Genomic DNA, 22,631 nt, shown 5'->3' on the forward strand with positions numbered 1-22,631 from the left:
CCCGTTTAGGAGGTCATCAATTATTTGTTTCAACTCCCTTCTCCCTTTGAATGCTATACTTCAGGGTTTATTTTCTCTTCATTTTTAGGAGTCAACTTAAATATTTTCACCACCAATTCAGAATTTTTAATCATGATATTAATTCTTAAAGCGACAATCATGTCCCTCCCCAACAAATTGTAATCTGCTTCTTCTACTAATAGTAAATTCTCTAAGCAAATTTTATTTTCAGATTCTATTTCCACATTTTTTATTACAGGCACTTCAAAGGGGTCTCCCTTTGCACCGATTACAAAAACTTTTTCTCTGCTAGCCACACATCCGTATGGCAATTTCTGCAGGGTACTTCTCTCTGCCCCAGTATCTACAAGAAAACTTACTTCCTGTCGTTGGGGGCCCACTTTTAATTTTATCAAGGGCTTCTTGGATGTTCTGGTCCCCAAATTAAAGAGCCCCTGACACTCCTAATCCTCTTGAAAAATTTTCTCATCTTTTATTCTTTGTTTACAATTCCGCTGAACGTGTCCTACCTTTTTACAGTAGTAGCATTCCGGGGGTTCTCTCCGTGGGGCCGGGGCTGCCCAGTGAGAACCTCGACTTTTTCCGGGTAGTGTTTTAAACTTACCCTGCATCTGTTCTTGTTTCTGGATCTCTTTTACTGCAGTTACTAAAACCTTAGCCTGCAATTTCTGCTTCTCATCTTCTCTCCTCATGTATACTTTTTGAGCTTCCCTTAGGAGCTCCTGGAGGCTTTTATCTTGCCACTCCTCGATCTTTTCTAATTTTCTCCTAATGTCCTCCCAAGATTTAGCAACGAATTGTGTTTTTAACAGAGCCTCCCCCACAGGAGAGTTCGGGTCAGTCCCAGAATAAATCTGTAAACTTCGCCGTAATCTCTCGATCTATTCAGTGGGTGGTTCCTCTTTTCCTTGACATTCTCTAAAAATTTTGCTAACATTCTGGCCCCTAGGGACCGCTTCTCTTATACCTTGTACAATCATGCTCCTTAAATCCATCATGTTCCGTCTGCCTTCCTCCGTCTGTGCATTCCAGCTCGGGCTTACACTAGGCTATTTCTGGTTACCTGGCGTCCCCTGTGGATTGCGTCTGTCCCAGTCTCTGATACCGGCTTGTTTAATCATCTCTCTTTCTTCCTGATTAAACAATGATCTCAGGATTGCCATAAGATCGTCAAAGGTATAAATACTACTCCCTAAAAATTCATCTAACCTCTCAGCCACCCCAAAAGGGTCATCCAACAACCGCCCCATCTCTTTTTAAAAGCTCTTACATTTCCAGAGTTAAGGGGTACATTCACAAAACCGATCACTCCCGGGGCCGTCGGTACTTCCCTAAGAGGGAACAACCGGTGCCCCTCTTCGCTCTCTCCCCATTCATTATCTATCATTCTAGCTCTTAAACGGGTTCTACTTGCGGGAGGGGAATTGGTGATTGTGGGTTGCCTCCCTGTTATCAATTGTGGGAATTCTGCCGCCACCCGGTTTAAGGGAGGAGTCCCCTCCGTTGTATGGGAGGGTCCCGGTAGTGGCGGCTGGACCGGCAGGGACGGATAGGGTGTTCCCCAGCCTTGTGCAGAAAAAACCTCCGAGGAGGTTGCTGTGGTTACGGTGTTTACAGGCGGGGAAAGGGGAAGGGCTGCCGGCATCGCTGCTGGCCCCGACTCTCCCGCTTGAGACACACGTATCTCAGTGGGTTGGTCTCGGGGGCCCAAGGGTGCTGAGGGCACTACTTGATCTGCAGAGGAAGGTCCCGCTGGTCCTCGATACGGGGGTGGTAAGTGATCGAGGGGTTCCCAGGACTCAGCTCTCGACTCACGTTTTTCTTTTTGTTTTATTGGAAATAGCCCTACTCTGACATTTACCCAGAGCTTAGCATATTCCTTCTCCTCAGGATCTGAGGGGACCTTGTTCTCCACATAGGAGAACAACTTGTTACACGTCTATTTTTCAAATGTGCCTAACACTGGCCAAGTGAGGTGACTTCTCAACTCCTGTCCTCCCCAAACCTCCATACAATAATGTATTAATTTTTCCTTTGATTTCCCCTTCCTCTGGGGACAATCTTCCCAGTGTTTTAGCATCCACCCCAAGGGACTTTCCAGTGGGATGTCTGGTGATTCCTCCCCCTGATCGGAGGAATCTTTTCCTGTGCTTCTTCCTTGAAGCTTACTCTTTTTCTGCCCCATACTTCGCAAATATATTCTTACCTTTCTTCGACTTCTCCGGGAGTCGATATCAGTTTCTGCGTTGTGTACTTAGGAATCAAAATTTGCCGATACTCACCTTTCAGCGAGCTGAGCTGAGGTCTCTTGTAATCGGAACTTTTGATTCTTCCCTGGACCTCTCCCTGGGTCCGTTACTAAGAGGGTTTACCAGCCTCGAGCTCGACAAGACGTCCCTTCCCCTCTTAGTACCTTGCGATCAGTTCCCGAGACACCCTTTGGCCTCAGGTTTTACGAGTGTGTGTCGAGGGAAAAAAAAAACTTTCACTCTGTATCGCTTCCTTCGCGGCCGGCCAATTCCCTCGCGGGAGGATGGAAACGCGACCTTGAAGTCCGCACTCGCTTCGTGATCAGATCACGTCTCACACACTCGCCCGATCGCGCCCGCTCAACCAGCAGTACTTACAGCTATTTTCCTGCGTGGGTGTCCTTGTGCGCACTAGACGTTTTATGAGCAAAGTAAGCCGCGGCTTCCCGAAGGCTCCGTGCCTTCCGAGCTCTCCGATCCGGATTTTTCCTTTTTATTGTGGTTTTTACCTCCGCCTAAATTTGGTTCGGATATCGGAATGAACTACGGGGGTTCTCAACTCACCAGGCCGCCAAAATCAGCGGGGGTACCCGTCCTGGGCAGCGAGATTCCCCGCAGTTTCTCCGATCCGAGTCACGGCACCAATCTGTTATAAATGCAAAGGCAGATTTGGGTTAAATAAAAACGATTTATTATAAAACAATTTCTATAAAAAATAAACAATGAGGAAAAACCACAATAAAACAAACAGCGCAGCGCTGGGTGGACAGGGGTCTATACCCAAAGGTATAGGTGTTCCCAAATCCACGAAGGAGGGTAGACTGTCCGGGGTTTTTATAGGGATTTTTAGCCTTGAGGCCAAATTCCAGGCAGGCACCATTCATCAACAGTCCTTGATTGTCGTATGAATTGATTTCCTGGCGTTGGAGAATAGAGTCAAATGGACGTCCGGACCGAGTCTCCTCATATGTAAAGAAGTTCTGGGTGGTTCTTGATTTCATTGTGGTTCAGGCCATCTGGATGGGATGGTTGGATCCGGGTTGGAGCCGATGGATATCTCGGCTGGATTTTTCCTTTTGTTTACCTGATGGCTTCCCCCAACGGTAGCCTGCAAGGCGGGGTGTTCAGGTCCGGTGATGAGTATCTCGTCGGAGCCTCTCCTTGTTGGCTTGATGTTTCGTGTCCTGTCTATTCTTTCCCGTTGATGGGCACCGAGCCTGTCCTTGTCAGTTTGATGAGTTTTTGTCCTGTCAGCTTGATGAGCCGTGTCCTGTCCATTCTTTTTCGTTGATGGGCGCCGGCTAGGATCGTTATCCTTTGAGTGGGAATTCGTGGCTAGATCTGGGAAGGGCTTGTATGTCATACTGTACTTTATATTTTATATCATTATTGTTATATACATTTATTTAGATTTCTACGAATTTTTACAAGTTCATTTCTCACAGTATTCTTAAAATTCCATCTCAGAGTAAAAGTGAGTGGAAAAGAAGCACCGAGTCTGTTATCAGAGACTGTACTTGCTCCCCCCGCATCGGGAGTTTTGACTACAGCACAGACAGACAACAAGACACAGATCACCTTGGCTTTCCAACTAGCCAGAGCAGAGCGGTCTTCCTGGACTGTTTTCTTTCCCTTTTTCTGAAACGAATCGAACCTGCTCTGGACTGGGAACTTGGGGGAGCACCAGGAGCTTGCACCCGTGGACTACCGGGAGCCCAGCCTGGGCAGCGGCATTTTCCAGCGCCAGAGGGACTGATAACAGAGCGAACACCCACAGGAAAGAGACCCTCTGAAGTTTGTCATCTCTTCGGAACGGCGAGAGGTTTTGTAATTTGATATCATTCATTTTTGTGCTGGGTAGTGCTGTGCCTGTGAAATAAACAGGTTTTTTCCACTTGTCTCAGAGAAATCTCTTCCCGAACCGGTTGGGGGGTGGGAGAAAAGGGCCACATGGGTTTGCTTCCTGGGGGGGGCCCCCATTGGAGGTTTTCTCCCAAATTTGCCCTAAACCAGGACAACCTGGATGGAAAATATACCAACAGACCCAAATGTTTTCTGCATCAAAACAATATTCAAGTCGGTTTGACTTGGCAATCAATATATTAATATAGCAGCTGAACTTTTACAGTGAGCTTGGACAATTGTTATCCAGACATAATTTTACAATTCGTTATGGATTTATCAGCTGTTCCCGACTCTGGCATGATAGTACATCTAGTACATTTAGTAATTATATTATAAATGAAAAACTAGACTTGCCAATTTGTCAAGCAATATAGCCAATTTATTAATTTGTTCGATAAAAGGTGTGAAAAACGAGGTTTACTCTCCTGGTAAAATTTAAAAGTTTTAATAAAGACAATAAGAGACACAGAAAATAAAGCAAAGAGTAACAGCCGGATGCTTTGTTACTCTGCCAAGAGCACACATGGTGTCTTGGGAACAACCTTTATATACCATTTCTACTACATGGATTCATGCATATTCAAACTTTTCCAGGAACTGTTTTGCATAGCCACTCCTTGGGTCCACCTTTTTAGAGCATGCACGTTTTCTTGGCTTTGCAGTTTTAATTCCTTTCTTATCATCTTTTGATTTGGGCTTTGGCTCCTTGTTCCCACAGGTGGTGAGCATTGACAGCAGCCAGGGCCCCATAATCTGTTCACTGGAGGTTATCCTAATTGGTCAGGCAGTTAAAACTATATTGAGCTATGCCTAAATTCTTGCTAATAGCAGGGAAAAAAATAAAAAAACTACATTCACACAGCAAAGCCATTCTAACATTATACATATAACATTCATCTTAATACGTGCAAAAAGCCAACATCACAATATGCATTTATAACAAAGGTGAGCAAATTTTACAGTCCTGGGTGTGTGAGGGTCTCTGCCCTAAGCAACGCACAAATTCAGGGTTTGAATGGTAGTCTTATATCATTCTAGGTACTTCCTCAAATTTTCAGTTATTTTCTGCTTGTTTTTCTTCATAATCAGCAGTTGTGGTTTTTGGAGATCTGTTGGGGAGGTGGTCTGAGATGGTCTTCCGATGTCTCTCCAGGTTCTCATTCTTCTTTTAAAATATCTTTTTTCCACTAGCATTATTTTGGTTATAGAGTTTGTCAAAGCAAGCATATATATTCTGTTATTCAGCATACATTTTGCAAGCCCTCTTTCAGTCATTTCACAACTTACAGCCAGAATGTCTAAAAAAAGTCTTCATAGGGCCTCTTCCTCAGTTATTACAAAACTCAGTCAGAATGTTTCAAAACGCCTTTGTAGAGCCTCTCAGCTCATGTTAGTCTTACTTCCCCTTTTTAAGTGATTACAAATTCTTCTATACTCCAAAATAACACAATTTATAGCTTGTAAAAGGATAGGTTGAAACTTACACTACAAGGTAGTTTAAAGCTTATATTAATTACTTGTAGGTAATTACAATTTTATTGTTAAAACAAACTGTTAGCTAAAAGTTTACTGTTATATAGTTACCTTGTTAAACCTTACTTCCATGCCTTTCTTTAGCTGATTCTTAAAACTCTTCTTCATAATAATCTCATGGTCTCTGCATTGCCCGCAGACACACATACATAGGTGGGTGCTATTTGATTGACACGAATCACAACCTGATTTCTCACACCCCGACTGACACAGAGGGGAGGGCAGGGCCACGTGCTGCACACCGCATGGGGGGTAGCGGGTCCCAGCACAGTTACTCCAAGCGGCGTTGGGGGGGACGGGGGAGAGGTGCCTCCACGGCGGTGGAGGGGAAAAGGAAGGGGTCAGGGGCCACGCAGGATGCAGGGGGCGGGACGCAGGTGCACCCAGGGGATGCGGGAACCAATGGAGGAGGGGCGGGAGAACTTGGAGAAGAAGGGGAAGAAACAGAATGTCTAGACACGTGGCCAGCGCCATGTTGCGGGGCGGGGGGGGGGGGACCTGAACGGAGAAGAAACCGGGAAACGGGGCTTGGGGAAGGAGTTTCAGGGGGAAGATGGGACAGCGGAGGTCTCGCTGTCCTGGCAGGGGGAGACAGGGAGTCTATAGACATCAGGGAGCTGGAGGCATCCCTGTGCCCTGTGGCAGCAACCGTCTTTAGACCGGCTCTCAGGCGGGGAAATGGGTTTGGGAACACAGAGACAGGAAGGAGGGGGAAGGGACTCGAACTGGGGACCTGAAACCTTTCCCAAACCATTAACAGAGGCATTTTCTAAATGTTCTACTGCTTTAACTATAAGATGAAACAAGGAAAGAATTTAGAAACTGAAAGATCTCTTTGCCATCATCAAATACAGTTTTCTGCCTACAGAATCCCACAAGGAGTTTAAACAGAATCTTGTGTAGTACTTGGAAAATACTTAAAAACCCAGGAAAGAAAAGCCGTTAAATCCCTCTTAGAAAACCTAACACCGCTTTTAACCAGTGTTATAAATTTGTATTGTGATATTGGCTTTCGCAGATGAATATTATATGTTAAATACTTTTTAGCTATGTATGTACTTTTTTCTTGCTAACAAGTCTTAAGCTTAAAAGAATTTCCTAGGTACCAGGCAAGGAAACCCCAGAGGGCAAGGACAGTGGGGCTCAAACTCTTATCAAGAGAACAATAGAAGCCAAACTGTTATCAAAAAGCCAGTACCAGGACGTGGGCAGGGGGGAAAGATAAGCTCAGCTGCCCTCAGAAGAAGGATGAGGGGCCCAGACTCTTATCAACAACTGACCATCTGCAGAGAAAAGGAAACCAGACTCCAAAAGAATGCTGACCAGCAAGAATAATGATGACCAGCAAAAAAATTATGATGACAAGCAGAAACTGAGACTGTGCAGAAGCATGATCTAAGAAGGCGGAACCAGGGAGGGGACATGCTTGAATATGCATTAACCCCTCACAGCAAGGAGGGGATAAAAAGGAGATCCCTGGGATACCAGGTGTGCTCTTGGCAGCGCGCCAAGGCACCCGGCCGTTTTAACTCTTTGCTTTATTTCTTATGTCTCCTAATTGTCTTTTATTTATATTAAATTATTTTTATAATTTATTAAGTGAATCTCGTTTTTAAGAATTTTTGGGGGCTCGTCCGGGATAAGCACCTCACCTCTAGGACCACCGGAGACCCAGAACGGGGAAACAGGCGCGCCCCTGCTGAGTTCAGCAGACCCCGCTCCGTTTCTCCTAGCGTGGGCCAAGCGGCTGCAGGTCAAAACCCCGAGGACAAGAAGGAGAGGAATAAAGCAAAGGAAAGGGGAAAAGGCTCCCTAAAAACCGCGGTATTTTTGCTCCATAATTCTTGTGCACGAAGACCCAAAGAAGAAGACGGATTGTAAGTAATCTTTGGGGGAGCGGGAAGCGGGGGTTGCAAGATACCCCCGGGGTTACTGGGACTGGGTCTCAGGGGAGGGGTTAGCCCCTCGAGAAAGGGAGCCCAAGGTTTTCCTGGCACAATCCACTGGGAAAACAGAGTAAAATGTGGATTCTCTAAAACTTTGTCAAGTTGAGGATTAAATCCAAGAAATTTGGACTTAAAACTGCCAAATTGAAGAATAATCCAAGAAACTTGAGATATTTGACATATTACAGTGCCCATGGGCGTATATTAACAAGTAACTGGGAAGTAAAGAGCACCTTATTGTCTTGCTGTGACTGGGTGGAGTTGAATGAACAGATGTGAGAATGCGTAAATAAGTGTGATTGTTGTGTTAAAGTTTGTTTGTTTGTTTGGTTGGTTTTTTTTGGAATTGTGTTGCTAAAGAGGAAAGGTATCCTGTACTGTGCTGGAGTAAGAGTGAACACAGGTCGATGTTTCCACAGGAACTAGATCACGGTGGGGACACATGGAGTGATTGGCTTCCTCCCTGCGAGCTCCTGTCATGGAGCCCCGGGGGGGGGCAAACCAGAACTGGGGCTTGTAGCCCAGGAGCCGCGGGGGTGTTGTATCAAATCTGTTCTCAGCGGGTCTGGTCTCAGAGTAAAGCCAAGGTTATCTTTAGTGGAGATCTTCCCTCCGCGCCTTTCCTCCCCCCCCCGGGCAACAAGAGCTGCTTGCGGGGGAGGGATCGCTTTGGTGAGCTGGTATGTGGTTCAGCGTTTGAAGTTGTTTGTTTTTTTTGGTTTTTTTAGAAGTATTTTTGCCCCACTGTGGCGGCGGTGAAAGGTTTTCCTGGGAGATGGTGCTCCCAGGGCTACTCCCTGCCGAGCTATTGGGACGGAGGGGCAGGTCAGCCTCAGGAGTGCAAGGGAACTCCTGGAGCTCCGGCCGGCCGTGAGTCGGGCCGAACCCTGATAAGATCAGGCACGGAGGGTGCCCTGAGGGGATGAATTCAGCTCATCCCTTTTGAGTAAAGTGAGGGCAGGGGGCCGTCTAAGTCTTGGTGCCCCTGGATTGTTTAAACTTATTTTGGAGCTCTCAAGCCGCAGAGCTGTGTTTAGGTGGCTGCCGGCAGGCTGGATTAAACCACAGATGCTGGTTCGGGTTCCCTGCTCCAGGCACAGGTGGATCGGAGGAGCTCTCAGTGACTCCTGGAACCTCCTGAAGCCGTGAAACAGGCCGGGAACATGCCCAGTGGTGAGAGAGCCAGGTGAGTCCCTCTGGGACCCAGGTTTTCTATGCCGGGGTCTTATGAGACCTTAGGCACATTAAGTTCTGTGATTCCGAGAGTAAGGACTGGTGTCAAACTGTCTCAGAGAGCTTTTTCTTAGCCAGATGTGTGAGTGAGATATGGAGCAGTACTGGTGTATGGTATCAGCTCCAAACCAAGAGAGCTGCAAGTTGCAAGCCTTTGTTTTACCGGGTTCTGAGAGAATTCCGTGTATGATGGTGCTGTAGGCTTCTGCAGCAGTAAGCTGTGTCGGTAATTAAAATTTGAGATTTCAGGAAGAGCAGAGAAGCTTTAGAGAGAAGCTTAGAAAAATTCCAAGAAATGCATCCTGGGAGAAAGTGGAAAAATAAGTAAGCTCTGTTTGTTTTTTTTTCTTGAGTGACTGCAATATTTATTTTGTAGAGAAACAAACCCATTTCTTAGTATGCCTTCTAATTTCTTTACTTTAGTGAATATCGTAAAATTTTGTGGTTGATTTTAATTTTAAAAGCAAGTTACAGTAATTTGCATAGTAGTCACTTCTTAAGGTGAAAACTTATCAGGCTGTCAATAAGTGTGAGAGCTGTTAGCTCTAATGTTGTTTGTGTCCCGTGCTCATGGGCGCAGCCCATGGTTCTTAACAGCAGAACCCGGTACCAGCCTAAAAGCAAAATCCTATGGATTGTTGTAAATCTTTTTACTGCTGCTGAAAATTATTTTGTCTCTCTTTTCACAATATGAAATGCTGATCATCTCTCTGATGATTTCTAAAAAGAGTTATTGTGATGGTGTGCTTAAGTGAAGATCAGGCTCAGAACTGCCATGATTTCTTGTTCTTTTGAATTTGCCAAGAAAATGCATGTCTCTAGGAGTGCTTGTGTTGTTTTGCAGCTGTGCTTATTACAGAAGCAGAAGTGGACCCAGTTAAAAGATTAGAATTAAGATTGTTAGTGTGTCGAATTGAGAAGAGAATTGTGGAGACTCTAAACTTGATCTATTTTAATAAGTACATGTGTTTTTAGAGATGAGTCTTATTTTGTGAAAGAAGAGTTTGAAAACAATTGTAAGACTGGTTCTTGCTATAGATTGTTCATAGTATATAAGCTGCAAGTACTGTTGAAACATAAAGGTATTGTCAGAAACTTGTCAATGTATCTAAATTCCTGTAAAAATAAAAGACCTGATCATATCTTGTCATAAAAAGGTTACACTAGAGATTATTCACATTAAGGAGCTGTGTGAGGATAGACTCCTTTGTACTTGTAGAAGAAAATTTAGAGAAGAATGATGTCTGTGTCTTCATTTCTAGCTTGACTGAAGATCTGTTCAAGGCAGTAGAAATAGTAATTGCAGGTTTGTTTTAGTTAGTAAAAGTAGCTGGCTAGCTGACTGGTCTCTGTGTCTAGCGCCTTTGGGGTTTTGGGGAAGATCCCCAAAAAGGAGGTGTTAGGATTTTGTAGTTGATTCTAAAGCAAAGTAATTTGTGTAGTGGAAATTCTGGAGAGATGTAGTGTAAAGAGTGCGAGATGATAGTGGCAGAGAGAGAGAGAGGTTTGCGATGCCTTTCATTAGAGTTGTAAAGATTTTTAGAAAGAGAATGAGAAGTGTCTTGTTGGCTCCGAAGAGTGTGCACTGGCTTGTGAGGAGAAAAAAAAAAAAACAAAAAACTTTCAAGCGCGATTAGAGGTGAGAATTGTGCCCGAAATAGGAGATGTTAGGAGCATCTGGAGCGCTGGGTTAGGAGTTGCTAGGTTTAAGTGTTGTTTTATTGCTTTTATGTAAAGCGGCTGCAGCAGGACCCGGTCCCTGTGAGTGGCGAACAGCGGGGCCCGGTGTGGCGGCTCCCGGTCCTCTCGCACCCGATGTAAAGGGTGCAGAGCGCGGTTCGTGAGGGGCGCTGCTGGAGCGGGACCCGCCGTGTCTGTGCCGGGGTCTCGAGGAGTGCGGGGTGCCGGGAGTGCTCGCCGGCCTGGCAGCGGTGCTGGGTGAAGTTTGGTGCTGAGGAGCGAGCTGGCCCAGCAGAGGAGCCCCAGACCAGAGCACTGTGGACTCCGGGCTCTGCCCCTCGGCTGTGGTGAGAGCTGAGTGTGTTTGAACATGCCAGTCCTGTGTGTGAAGGGACGGCACAGCAGGGAAAGAGGGGACACGAGCTTTGCCCCAGGGTCAGCACACAAGTGACAGCCCCTCCCTGCAGAGCGAGCTGCTGAAACAGCCTGCTCGGCCCAGAGCTGCGGCAGCAGGAGGGGGAGAGAGAAATAGCCTGAAAAACTGCTGTGAATGGGAAAGAAGGAACGGAACAAAGGACGAAGAAACAGACCGGTGTATGATGAGACCAAAGCAAAAGTAGTCTAGCTCGTTAGGTTCTGAAAACCTCATCAAAGTGTTTAATTTCTTGAAATAAGATCTCTTTTTATTTTTTTTTCCCTTTCTTTCTTTTACTCTTGTTGTTAAAAGGAAGGGGTTTGTTCTAAGAAACCGATAAAAGAAGTTTGTGAAGCTAAACAAGTAAATATTAACCAAAGGGTAAAGGTAATGAATGTAATTTATTTGAAGTCAAAACTAACCTAGCCTTTCTTGTTTAACTAATTTGAACGCGCAGAAAGAGATTGGCTCCTATGTTAACTGTTAAATTTCGCTTAACCCAAGAATTTTAAAGAATACTGATGGAAAATTTTGATGTGATGTTTTCATTCTCCCTGTGTTATTAAGAAATTGTTTTCAGGTACTACTGATAATTAAGGCAGAGAAGCTGCAATCTGGATCAAAGAGTGAAGTTGGATTCACACCAATAAGATCAAAAGATCTGAGGACTGAACTGTAACACCCAAACAGGGTGATACAAACTGGACTCTTAGATAGAGGCCAGCGGTAATGAACTGAAACAATCCAAATGACCCAAGGAATGAGCTAAAAATCACGCCTAACTGAGAAGTAAGACCAAGCCTGTATCAGTAGTTTCAAGTCCTGCCTGGACAAGTTCTGGGACACTTTCAATATCCACCTTGGGGAGGAAAAATCCCACTCCAAACAGGAGGACTGGGGCTGTTTTAGTCGGGAAATCCTCGTATATTTTTACTTTTGCCTGTGATTTGTATAAAGGAGGGGGGGAAAACCACAACTTCCATCAGTGCCACATCATATACCTTGTCTAAATCATCCCAATATGGGACATGCTATCTAGATTAAATATAAGTGTTTAAATTAGAGAATAATAGGTATTATGGTTCACAAAGTTAAGCCTCTCATTGCAGGAAGTGTTGGGTGCCAAATCTATTAAGAATAACTTAAATAATAACTTTTTTTTACAGATGGGAAATTACTAGTGCGTGTTGAGTGGGAAGTACCTGAAGAACGGTGAGAAACTGCTGCTAAAAGGTGTCAAAAGAAATTTGCTTGGAAATTACAAAAGAGGAAGTGACAAGGAAATAGGGGGCAAGACCAGACTGACCACTACAACTCGCCACCGAGAAGAATATAAAACACCTGCTGTGAGCTGCAACCTCATAGGCAGGATTGGTGGGGGTGTAAGTCATACTGGACCCCTATTATTCCTTTTTCTGTCACTTATCCTTTTCCCTTTTGGGACACCAGCAAAGCCATGTTACAAATGCTATCAAAAGCTCTACATGGAATGACACCGGGTTTTCTTTCTTATTACCCACACCAATATCAATAGTCACTGCTATAACCCATCCAAGTTAAGTGCCTGTATACATAAATGGGAAAAATATTGGATCACAGAAAACTTAGAAGTCAGTGGTACTAGATTGAGAAGCATTTGCCCAAAAGAGGAAAAATGGATTTGCTCCACGGGGGCGGTCAAGAGAAAAACCCAAGAATTGATAAAAGAGCAAGTGATAAGAAAAAAGATAAAACCAACACAGAAACCTAAACCTAACTTTACCTCACGTCAGGACCTGTATGCAGGGCTCAAACAGCAATTAAAAGGGGAAATAGATATCTCAAGACTAGGGAAAAACCTGTTTGTGGATTTAGGGGAGAGGATAAGTAAAGAACTTAACATAACGAACTGCTGAGTCTGTGGAGGAGCCTTGATGACGGAGGAATGGCCATGGAAAGGTAGTAGCATAAGCCCGGTGGAACTCCTTAAGTGGAACCGGACCAATATAAGAGGGGGGACTCGACCAGAAAGATGGATTCTAAGTTCAACAGTGATAAGGGAAGAATGTTTATGGCGAACTGGTAAGGAATTTATTAAAGAAATAGGGAAAACTCCCTGTAAAAGGTATAAGGTTAGCAATGGAACTTCTACATGGTGAATCCCAGAAGAGCCAACTCTGTATTGGACTCAAGGAAAAGTAAAAGAAAAGAATTGTGTGTATGATAATCGAACCAGACTCTTCAGATGTAATAGTAAAGGGAAAAATCCTTACTCTGGAATCCCAGAAATATCTAAATTTGAGGAAAATATAAATCAACAGAAAAATGACTATTAGAAGGCACCAGATGGCTTATTTTGGATATGTGAGAAAAGTGCATACCCAAAGCTCCCTTCACAATGGAAGGGGAGTTGTACTCTGACGAGACAGAAATCAGTTGGGGGTGTTAGTTTTGGAAGTCCTAAAAAGAAATAAAAGAGAATGGTTTTGAGCACCTCAAAAATGGGGAGATGAGAAATGGCCCCTGAACGCATATTGGAAACATTCTTGGGCACAAGATGGAAGTTGAGGATATCGAACCCCAATTTTTGCATTATGAAACTCCAAGCTGTTGTAGAAATCATAACCTATAAAACAGCTGGGGCTATGGAACTAATAGCCAGTCAGAGATGAAAAGCCAGAGCTGCAATATATCAGAGTAAAGTGGCTTTAGACTATTTATTAGCTAAAAGAAGGGGTGTTCTGTAAAAAAAAAAAATTAATACATAAGATTGTTGTTTTCAATGACAATAAAAATGCCATTCTAGATATCGCCAAAGATATCAGAAAAATGGCCCATGTGCTGGTTCAAAAATGAAAATCAGTAATGACCAAAAATTGATGAGATAATGTATTGGGGATAGAGTAGTAGAAGCTAAGCTTCTTCCCCTTGTAGCAGTGCTACAGCTAGTTTAATAGTTCTTCTTTGTTTAATCCCCTGTTTAATTTGGCTGATCACCAATATAGTTCAAAGCATAGCAAATGCCTATAGACCTGAAATTAGCTACATCTAGAATGGCAAAAACAAAAACAAAAACAAAAAATCATAGTATTAAGAAAACAAAATAATGTGAAAAATCTGTTGAAAGAAGCTAAATTGATTTGTGAATAAATGAACGAGTGCTAGAAGCTAGAAAACAAGAATTATTGCTCAAGCCAAATGATTTATAAAAAAAAGAAGAGGAGGGGTTTGTTATAAATTTGTATTGTGATATTGGCTTTCGCAGATGAATATTATATGTTAAATACTTTTTAGCTATGTTTGTACTTTTTTCTTGCTAACAAGTCTTAAGCTTAAAAGAATTTCCTAGGTACCAGGCAAGGAAACCCCAGAGGGCAAGGACAGTGGGGCTCAAACTCTTATCAAGAGAACAATAGAAGCCAAACTGTTATCAAAAAGCCAGTACCAGGACGTGGGCAGGGGGGAAAGATAAGCTCAGCTGCCCTCAAAAGAAGGATGAGGGGCCCAGACTCTTATCAACAACTGACCATCTGCAGAGAAAAGGAAACCAGACTCCAAAAGAATGCTGACCAGCAAGAATAATGATGACAAGCAGAAACTGAGACTGTGCAGAAGCATGATCTAAGAAGGCGGAACCAGGGAGGGGACATGCTTGAATATGCATTAACCCCTCACAGCAAGGATGGGATAAAAGGGGTATCCCTAAGATACCAGGTGTGCTCTTGGCAGCGCACCAAGGCACCCGGCCGTTTTAACTCTTTGCTTTATTTCTTATGTCTCCTAATTGTCTTTTATTTATATTAAATTATTTTTATAATTTATTAAGTGAATCTCGTTTTTAAGACCAGGGTATCATGAATTTGGAAAAAAACATCTCTCTGAGGGTGGGAGAGATGACTCCCCATCCTCGGTCTTCTTCCCACACCCAAGCAGTAAAAAGCAAAACAAAAAGGAAAAAGCCCTGTTATAAATACATACTATAATACTGTCTTTTCACAAAATATTGGAATGAATGTTATATATATATTGTTATAAATACATATTGTGATATTGACTTTTCACAAGCATTAAGATAAATGTTATATGTATAATGTTAGCTTTTGCTATGTATTTTTCTTTTTCTCCTGCTATTAGCTGGAATTTAGGCATAGGTCAAGAAGAGTTTTGGATGTTAGGTTTAGGTCCTGCCTGAACAAGCAAGATAACCTCCAGTGAACAGATGAATGGGGCCCAGGCTACTCAACATCGCTATCAATGCTTACTGCTTGTGGAAGAAAGAACCCAAGCCCAAATAAAAAGATGATAAAAGAGAAATTAAAACCAACTGTGCATGCTCTAAAAAGGCGGATCCAAGGAGTGGCCATGCAAAATAGTTCTTGAAAAAGTTTGAATATGCATTAAACTCATATAGCAAAATGGTATAAAAGGAGTCTTCTCAAGACACCAGGTATGCTCTTGGCAGAGAGCCAAGCACCCAGCCATTTTAACCCTTTGCTTTATTATCTTTGTCTCCTATTGTCTTTTTGTTTATATTAAACCTTTTAAAATTTATCAGGAGAGTGAACCTCATTTTTCACATCGTTAAAGTGGTTTTGCTATAGTTTTTATTTTAACTAAAGCATAGTAGTGGAATAGCTGATAGTCATGCTTGAACTGTCTGCTTGACTGAAATAACATCCAGTGAACATATGATGAGGACCTCACTGATGTCATGCCAATTATCAACACCTAGCATCTGTGGAGAGAATGGACCAAGGCCCAAACTGAAGGCGATAATGAAGATAGACACATGCTCTAAAAAGGCAGAGTGGCCATGCAAAACAGTTCTTGGAAAAGTTTAAAAATGCATAATTGTTTATGAATATGCAACAGGCTGATGCAATGGAAATGTTATAAAAAGGGTGTTTTCAAAACAGCAGGTGTGGTCTTGGCAGAGAGCCAAGCACCTGGCCATTTTAACCCTTTGCTTTATTGTCTTTGTCTCCTATTGTCTTTTTTATTAAACCTTTTACAATTTACCAGGAAAGTGAATGTCGTTTTTCACAGCCCCAAATGTACAGACTTACAGTCTTTCTTCAGGCACTTGCAAGTCTGCCGGTTGGAAAGAAACCTGCTTGGGTGGGTGTTCGCCTTCTGACCAGTCCTCAGGGAGTTTTTCCCTTGCTCCCCAGGTGGTCCGTGGGCAGTTGTGGCCGGTCCCTGAGAGACTCCTTGTTAGAATGGAGATCTCCTAGGGGAACTGGCTGGCCAACCATGGCCTTTTTCCTGCTGCTGAAAGCTGCAGGGATCACTTTTCCAGGGATCGTCCAGCAGAGGTCCCTGTTTGGGCACCAGGTAAAGTCAGCTGGATTGGGGGGGGGGGGGGGGGGCGGGTGCTGCGACCTCCCACACCTCTGCATCTGTTTTTGGATTTCAACTTCTAGCCCTTAAAAGGATTGGTTGAGTGAAATCAGCTCTTAAGGTGAATAGAAGAAAGAGATGGAGCTTTGTAGCTGAACTCTTTAGGAGGTTTAATTAAGCTCTATCCTCCATGAAATCCCTGATATGAACACTGCTGGGGTCACAGAGAAGTGACCTTTTATTCCCTGCAGGTCAGAGCGTGTCGAAGGCGAAAACCAATGAGAAACAAGGGAGCTACGTGAAAATTTGAGGCATTTTGGAGGCAGCTTTTTTACTTCACCATACCTATAGAGGTGGCTAGCTGCAGTTTCTCTCCCAGGGCAAGTTAACTCCTTAATGGCTATCCTCCCCTCCAGGGAAGGGTGAGTGTCTTGGTGGCCAGCTCACTGTCCTCCACACTCAACACTCCATTTGACCTTTATGGGTACCAGAATTCTCGAATTACCAAATGTAATATAGATACCTAGCCTGAAACAAAGAAATTAAGAATTAGGAAGAAATGCTTGATTAAAAGGGGTGTCTGACAAAAACCATACCCTGACACCCTAATCCACAAAAACAAGAAAAAAGGGTCAGACTGCAAGATGAAATAAGGAGCTGGAATACACAAACAAGATGCAAAGACAAAGGCACCACAGGATAAAAGAGATTCCTCAGACCCTAAGCCGGAAGAAACAGATTTGAAGTCCCAAAAAGTGGCCAAAGAACTGAAAGGGGCATGGGGCTAATTGTAATATGAAGTGAAGACAGGTGGGGTTAGGAAATTAATATGTATTAGGCGTATTGTGTAAACCTAGTCTGTACAGGATAAAAAGGGAAAACCTAATCAAAAAGGTGTGCATGCTTTTTGGAGGAGATATCCCCATGCACCTCAGCGCTGAATAAATTCATACCTGCTCTTATAACTACTCTGCTAGTTATAGGGTTCCTTTTATTCCGTAAATCAAGCCAACAGGCATGTTTGTCACTAAGGGACATGAAATGATTCACACAAATGCCTCTCAGTGTTAGAACAGGAAAGAAGCAACTTTATTCTCTGACTCCAGTATTTATAGATTCTCGACAATGACCAGGGATTGGATAACTAAGTTACCACCTTCCCAAGCACACTGGTCGTGCAAAACATCCATCAAAAGATGTTTCTTAGAAAGAACGTGATAAACAACTTATGTTTATAGAACTTTAATGGGAAAGTAACTAAAACTATGAAAACATTATCAGAAGGTTTTAGTTTTCAGGGTGGCACATGTTTGTTGTGCTTTTTTCATAATCTGAATGGAGGTAAGATATGTTTTCAAACACATAACGCCAAAATATATCCACCAACCAGAACTCATCCATAATTAATGAGAATTAAAACTCAGAGAAAGAGAAATACAACGTGTTTTTTTTACTCTTTATTGTATATCACTCTTTCCTGTTCTAAGCACAGCTCAAAAATGTTGCATGAACTGTAATTTGTGTTGCTCATTTGCTTTTGTTTATACATGTTGTTATGTCTTGTATACATGACATGTATACATGTCTTTCAGTGCTGGTTTAGTTACCCTGATACCATTATAAATACAGGATTTTGAGGCAGTGTGGAAGATGTAGTCTTATACTAGGACTTGTGGTATAGTTTTCAGAACAGCTCATATCACAGTGAGCTGCCTGCTTCTATCTTTCTTTTCGTAGATTTTAAGGATTAAAGATGCTTAATCATTCAGTCTCACCCTTTGTATCACAAAAATCAGAGAATTTCAGATGGGCATTTGTGAAGCTAGTGCAAATGAAAATCAATACAATTTTTCCTGGTGCACAGTACAGGTCATCTTATTTGATAATTAAATAAAAATGTCAACAGTCTCAATCAGGTTAAAATTGAAATATTTTGGTTTCTGGTCAGGGAAGCTTATCTGGTTGATATTCAAAGTTCCTGTAATTGTTTCTCACACTGTACACATGATATTTTATCCAAAGCCTGTTTGTACAACCCAGGTTCCAGGTTCCAGCTTACAGTGACCTTGAAGTTGCTGTGAGGAATGTAAACAAAGAAGAAGATGACAAGCAGGATGCACTAGCCAATAGCAGTTTTGCTTAAGCCACGTGAACCCTGGAAAAAATCTATAAGAATGTACTGAGTTATGCAATAAACAAAGTTCATTTTTACCTCTATAAGGACTCTATGAATATTCTGAGCAGTTTTCCTTTATCACACTACTGATTTGAAGTAAAGGATGTCACATTTCTATTATTATCTAACATCATTTGTTGAAATGCATTAAGGAACATGGTATGATCTGGAGATAGACCCTCTGAGCTGCAGAGTGGTTAGTCCCTTCCCCTGACTCCTCCCGTGTAATGTTTTTCTATTGGCTGTAATTTGTAACCCTTCCCCCTTTCCCCTCCCTTCAAAAAGCAGTGCAGGGTTAGACTCTTCCTCTTTTCTGCTCCAGATCCCCTGAATAAAGCCAGGACATCGTCCCAGGAAGAAAAGAGCCTCGTTTTTACCTCTAATCCTTGCTATTTAGATATAACTCCTCCCTCCTCTGGACCGTAGCTGGGAGGAACACGGCCCATGGGGAGCAGGGGAACAAAAATAGTAGTTGGTGCCCATTGTTGGAGCTTTTTAGAGCCCCCCCATGAGCAGCTGGAAACCCACATGTGTGTTTCGCAAGCCTGGAGGACATCAGCTACCTTGGGAGCTACAGTGCAGGCACAGCTTACAAGGGAGAGGCTGGTCGCCTTCTCAAGCCTGGAGAAGGTCAGTCTCAGGAATAAGGATCTTCTTACACAGCCTGAGACAACCGAGGATATAAAAGCAGTGAGTTGGATGGGCCGACAGCAACCACAGCGGCACAGGCAAGCAGCGCAGCTGAGCGGGCGAGCATGAAGCCACGGTGGCGCGGAGGCCCTGTTTGGAAGCAGAGAGGCCCCAGGGCGTGACCCACATGGGTGGCTGTATGAGACGGTCCAAAGATTCTCTCATCTGTCTCACAACCGTCTGAAGGACAGAGACTGAGACCCTGAATATCACAAGGGACTTGGTTTAGGGGTTCGGGCCTAGCTGAGGTGGATGTTTGCTAAGTGATTGTTTGCAGGTGGTTACATGGTACACTGCCCTTGTTCCTGCTGGTGAGCAGAGGCTTGTGCGTGGTACCCTGCGCAATGGATTTCCATGACACATTGCCCTCGTTCCTGCTGGTGAGCAAAGACTTGCAAGACATGGTTTGCTCTGTACCCTACACCTGCCCCCCTGCGCAATGGAATTCATCACAATGGTCATCAATCTCCTCTGTTTTTGGCCCTGTGCCCCTCGCTTTGTAAAAGACTATAAAATCACATCCCAATTTACCTTCCTTTTTGAGATCTCCCCAACGGACAGAAGACTCTGCGTCCGTGGACGGCTGAGTGGACTTTGACACTGGTAGATAATAATCGCCTTACTCTCTTTTTCTTATGCTTTGTTTTCTCCTCTTTTCCTTTTATTGCATATTAGTGCTGATGAGCACTCAATAAAGTGTGTTTTGCTGTTTAAGTCGTTGATTTGCTGATAATCTTTTGTACTCTAAGACCGACTAAAAGAACCACATCACGAATCCCACCTTGCAGATGGTGACAATGGCGGCAGGCACCAAGCCAGAGGGCATGAGCCTGGGCCAGCGATGAAGTGGCAGGACCAGTCTCGACCTGTGCCCAGTGCGGGGTGAAGGGCACCGCGGGTGAGCGGCACACGGCGGCAGAGAGGTTTAAGATCGGCTAGATGTGTGCCCAAGGTGGTGGCTGTGGTGAGTGCGGCCCGTGAAAGCAGCGGCAGGCAGCCGAGACAGTGCAGAGTGCTGCAGAGCCCAGCGGCTGTGGCGGAAGTGTCCCCATGGGCAGCTGAAGCGACGCGGAGCACCACGGAGCCTGGCGGCTTCAGTGGGGGTTGGCCTGGGCCACGCGAATGGCAGGCTCGGCGCAAAGACAGCTATGGCGCACTGCGCGGGATGGCCGCGTGGCACAGGTGCATGGGGGCCACGTGACCTGGTGGCCATGGCGCGGAGAGAGGGAAAGCAGCATTTCCCCCCCGATGGCCTTGGCCACGTGTTTTTACCAGCTCAGCAGAAGCAGCTGTGGCTGTGATTAACAGTTTGTGTCTTACCCCGGGGTGTGGGAGGGGCCGGACTGAGAGAAGCCTGCCACTGCTGGCTTTGTTGCTTTTATGGTGAAAGAAGATAAAAATGAGTTGTGCTAACAGCTTTTTGACAGCAGAAATGGGATCAAAGCTGTCTGCACACCAAAAGAATTTTGAATCCAAATTGCAAGAATTTTTAAGTACCACAGATGTTAAGATTTCTAGAAATAAGTTGAAACATTTTATCTCATGGTTGTCTCATAACTTCCCACAGCTTTACATGTTAGATGTAGATTCTGTCCCTGCATGGGATAGGATCAGAAACTTGTTAACCCTTAAAATAGAGGAGGCAGACAGATCTGCTTCAAAGTATCTCTCGTTTTTTCTTTTCATTCAAAAAGAACTGGTTAACAGGGAATAAGAAGTGAAAAAACAGCCACTGCAGGTTCCATTGGCTTCCCCTAATCCTTCTTCCAAACCCTCTGCTCCTGAGCTGAAAGAGACACATGGAACGGATCAAGAAACTCAGGAAATGCACCTTGACAATTCCCTTCCTGGTTCCATGTGTCTCATTCAGCCCCCTATCCCTGATAGTGCTGCGCAAGCTATCAGGGGTCTTTGCCTGTACCCTCCTATCCTGACTGTTAAAGGCAATGAACCTTCCTATCCCCATGTGGCTGGGACCCAAAATGGCACTGGCCATGTGCCAGATGGCCACATGAGGAGACCTCCATCCTACTTCCCTTCTCCTTTCCATAACCCCTTCTGCCCACCTGTCTCTGCCCACAATCCCTTTCTTCCCTCAGACATACCTCTCCCTTCCACCACGCTCCTCCCCTGCATGACATCACCCTGCGACCCTGCATCCAGATTTTGCAATCCTGCTCCCCCTGCCCCCTTCCCCCTATCTCCACGAGGAGAGTGGGGGTGGGAGGGATAGCCCTACCCCTTGCTCCTGCAGTTGGGGCAGGGGAAGGGGTGTCCAGGCCTTGGCTCCCGGGGAGGAGGGAATAGGCCCTCACCGAACTCCTGCGGGGGTGGGGCTGGGCCCCACCAAAAAGCCGGTGATGGAGCAGGGCCCCCCCCCCCCCCCCCCCGTGCCCAGTGTGGGTGGGGGTGGGCGGGGAAGCCCAGGAGGTACAGGCCCTGGGGAAGATGAAGATATGCTTACAGTGGCTCCTGTGGTATATACTGGTAAAAGAAGAATTCAGGTGCAATATCAACCATTTTCTTTCCAAAATATAAAAGAATTATGCAAAGCACAGAGGGAATTTGGAAGAGATAGTGAAGTATTAAAAGGAATAATAAGAGTTACATTAAAATCAGAGGATGTAGTTCCTGCTGATCTCAAAGACCTTTTCTGGTGACTCTTAACTCCCCCCGAGTTTGATCTTTGGGAAAGCTCAAGGGAAAAAGCCTTAAGAATCCTCCTAGTGGAGCTTAGACAAAGAGCCCAGGATGCACATGATACAGAGAATAATTAAATAACTTTAGAACATCTATGCAGGGAGGGAAGGTGGGCTAAACCTTAAGACCAGGTGCAAATATTAACAAAATCTATTTCAAATAAAATTTGTGATGTAGCAGAAAAAACTTTTAACCAATTACTAACAGTTGAAACTCAAGTCAGCTATGTTAATATTAAATAGCTTCCATCAGAAAGTATTTTGCAAATTGTGGACCGACTTAGACTGCAAATACAGAGACAAGTAGAAGGACCAGTGGCCCAGACGGAACTAATTAAAGAGATGGCTCAAAGGAATGCCAACGAACCTTGTCGCAGAATTATTCTGAGTCTGCCCATTAATCCTCCACCTACCATAGAAGACATGATAGAAGCTTGTGAAAAAAAAGGCAGATTTGTATACTGTACATGACAAGAAGCCAGGATCAACAAACACAAGGACTGTAGCAGCAGCAACACCAGGAACAAACAAGCCACAGATGTCATCAGGACAGCTGCAGCATATCATCTACTTCCAGCGTAAGAAGCCAGGACATTTTGCAAGGAATTGTCCTCAAAACCAGCAACAAAAGAAACACCAGAAAGAAGCTGTAGCCAATCAACAAAAAAACTAGAAAAGAAGCGCTATCCCGTCCAGCGCAAAGACACAAAAGTGACAGACCTGAAACAAAAAAAACCCCTCTATTTTAATTGAAAACATGGATAA

This window comes from Pseudopodoces humilis, chromosome 12 (assembly GCF_049639895.1).
Source record: "Pseudopodoces humilis isolate 2021_Gansu_Grassland_sample_001 chromosome 12, ASM4963989v1, whole genome shotgun sequence".
Taxonomy (NCBI): Eukaryota; Metazoa; Chordata; class Aves; order Passeriformes; family Paridae; genus Pseudopodoces; species Pseudopodoces humilis.